This window comes from Mus caroli, chromosome 8 (assembly GCF_900094665.2).
Source record: "Mus caroli chromosome 8, CAROLI_EIJ_v1.1, whole genome shotgun sequence".
NCBI lineage: Eukaryota > Metazoa > Chordata > Mammalia > Rodentia > Muridae > Mus > Mus caroli.
Genome location: NC_034577.1, coordinates 65,355,467 through 65,358,853, shown reverse-complemented (window position 1 = coordinate 65,358,853; position 3,387 = coordinate 65,355,467). Strand labels below are relative to the sequence as shown.

Below are 3,387 nucleotides of genomic sequence, written 5' to 3'. Positions count from 1 at the left end.
GGGCACAGGGGAAATTTTCCTGAACAGAATACCAATGGATTCTGCTTTAAAATCAACAATCAACAAATGAGACCTTATAAAATTGAAAAGCTTCTGTAAGGCAAAGGACACTGACAATACGACAAAATGGAAACCAGGAAACCAACAGATTGGGAAAAGATCATAACCAATCCTATATTTGATAGAGGGCTAATGTCCAATGTATACAAAGTACTCAAGAAGTTAAATTCCAGAGAACCAAATAACCCAATTAAAATGTGAGGTATAGAGCTAAACAAAAAGTTCTCAACTGAGGACTTTTTTTTTTTTTTTTTTTTTTTTTTGGTTTTTCGAGACAGGGTTTCTCTGTATAGCCCTGGCTGTCCTGGAACTCACTTTGTAGACCAGGCTGGCCTCGAACTCAGAAATCCGCCTGCCTCTGCCTCCCGAGTGCTGGGATTAAAGGCGTGCGCCACCACACCCGGCAACTGAGGACTTTTGAATTACACCTAAAAAAATGTTCAACATCCAGCAGGGAAATGCATATCAAAATGACCCTGAAATTCCACCTCAAACCAGTCAGAGTGACTAAGATCAAAAACTCAGGTGACAGTAGATGCTGGTGAGGATGTGGAGAAAGAGAAAGACTCCTCCATTGTTTGTGGGAGTGTTAGCTCTGGAAATCAGTCTAGTGGTTCCTCAGAAATTTGGACATAGTACTACCTGTTATACCACTCCTCGGCATAGACCCAGAAGATGCTCCAATATGTAATAAGGACACATGCTCCACTATGTTCATAGCAGCCATATTTATAATAGCCAGAAGCTGGAAAGAACCCAGATGTCCCTCAACAGAGGAATGGATACAGAAAATGTGGTTTTAAAAAGAAATCACACATGGTAGCACTTGTTTGCAATCCCAGTACTGGAGAGACACAGGTAGTCATGCCTGGAACTGGCTGGCCAGTCAGCGAGCCTGCTAAGTAAATTACAAGCAAGCCAGACAGCCTGTCTTAAAACAAAGGTGAACTGTATCTGAGGAATGATATCCAAAGTCATCCTCTGACTGCAACATACATTTATATGCATGCGCATGGGCACACAGAGAGAGAGAGAGAGAGAGAGAGAGAGAGAGAGAGAGAGAGAGAGAGAGAGGCACTACAAACAGCAATGAAGTGTTGAACACTCCTGAATGAAAGGAGAGCATTGGGTCAGGAATGTCAGTGCAATGTCACAAAAAGCTAATACACTGAGCACTCTATGCAAAGCAGAAATGGAGAGGGGAAGGTCATGGCCTCTACAGAGAGACAAAAATATAGTCAAGCCCTGATTTTTCCCTTATTACCTGTGCAACCTAGAGAAGGAAAAAAAAAATCCTCTTTTCTCATCTTTAACACAGGTAAGTCCTTAAGGCTGAGGTTTACATTTTAAAAAAGGATTTAGCAAACTGAACTACAATAGCATTTCATTTGAAGTACTGGTAACACTTACTTAGATAGTCAATTAGATACTGAAAGAGCAGGTTGGAAAACAGTTCAGGGTTTGGGAAGACTTGTGAAGATAGAAGAGACCTCCAAATGGTAACACGGCAGCAATAAAGGCCATCAGAGCTGCTGGTATAAACATGACTAGCAATTGGTTAGCTCCAAATTCAACAGCTTTGTATCATTGGGCCACTAGTGTAAGAATCAAAGTCCTTCAGTATGACTGCTATGTCTCTCATGCACAACAATTAGCTATATAGATCTCTTTAGCTATGAGCACTGGATGTGCTGTGAACACTTGTATGAGTAAGTGGGGACTAGAAATGTGGCTCTGTGGTAGAATACAAATTTGCCTTTACTAAGGACCCAGGCTCAACTTTCAGTACTACAAAATAGTAGTAGTAGTAGTAGTAGTAGTAGTAGTAGTAGTAGTAGTAGTAGTAGTAGTAGGCAGACATCCTATCCTGCTCTCTTTCTTCTCGCTCTCCTTTCCAGACAAGATGAGCTTCACCACGCGCTCTACCACCTTCTCCACCAACTACCAGTCCCTGGGCTCTGTGCGGACTCCCAGCCTGTGCACCAGCCTGTCAGCAGTACAGCCAGTGTCTATGCAGGTGCTGAGGGCTAAATCTGGGAACATCTGGAGAAGAAGGGGCTCCAGGACATCAGAGCCTGGGGCAACTATGTTAAGGTCATCGAAGACCTGAGGGCTCAGATCTTTGCGAATTCTGTGGACAATGCCTGCATCATCCTGCAGATCGACAATGTACGTCTTGACGCTGATGAGACAGAACTGGCCATGTGCCAGTCTGTAGAGAGCGACATCAATGGACTCTGCAAGGTGGTAGATGACACCAATATCACAAGTCTACAGCTGGAAACAGAAATCGAAGAGCTCAAGAAGACACTGCTGTTCATGAAGAAGAATCATGAGAAGGAAGTCCAAGTTCTGGGTTGACTGTGAAAGTGGATTCTCCCAAATCTCAGAACCTCAGCAAGATTATAGCGGACATCTATGCCCAGTATGCAGAGCTGGTTTAGAAGAATCGCGAGGAATTAGACAAGTACTGGTCTCAGCAGACTGAGAAGAGTACCATAGTCGTCATCACCAAGTCTGCCAAAGTCAGGAATGCTTAGAACACACTTATGGACCTGAGACGCACCCTCCAGACCTTGGAGATTGACCTGGACTCTATGAAGAACCATAACACCAACTTGGAGAACAGCCTTGGGGACATAGAGGCCCAACATAAGGCACAGATGGAGCAGCTCAATAGGGTCCTTCTACACTTGGAGTCAGAGCTGGCACAAACTCAGGCAGAAGGGCAGCATTAGACCTAGGAATATGAAGCCCTGTTGAACGTCAAAATCAGGCTTGAGGCAGAGATTGCCACCTACCACTGCTTGCTGGAGGATGGGGAAGATTTCAGTCTCACCGATGCCCTGGACTCCAGCAACTCCATGCAAACTGCAGAGAACAACTACCTGTAAGACTGTGGATTGCAAAGTGGTGTCTGAAACCAATGACACCAGAGTTCTGAGACACTAAGGCTGAGAAGGAGGAAAACCCTAGGCACTGAGGGACCAATAAAAGTTGAGAGCTTTATTATTATTATTATTATTATTATTATTATTATTATTATTATTATTATTAATAGCTATTATTAATAGCTATTATTATTAATATAATAATAGCTATTATTATTATTATTATTATTATTATTATTATTATTATTATTATTTCTCCTGACAGGTAATTGTTCTCACAACAAAAATAAGAACAATAACAACAAAAAGTTCCAGCTTTGACCATAGCAGGAAATCTCTATCCAAAAATCGTGCCTACAATTCATTCCTTGGCTCAGCAGAACTGTCAACTCATAGCTTATCTAACTAAGGAGGTAAAATCCTTTGGTGATGTGAG

The 3,387-nt window shown here is 42.3% G+C and overlaps 1 pseudogene; it reads left to right on the top strand.

Annotated features, from left to right (window-relative positions):
* Positions 1-1,963: 1,963 nt before the first annotated feature.
* On the top strand, positions 1,964-3,012 carry LOC110300776 (annotated as a pseudogene).
* The last annotated feature ends 375 nt before the right edge of the window (positions 3,013-3,387 follow it).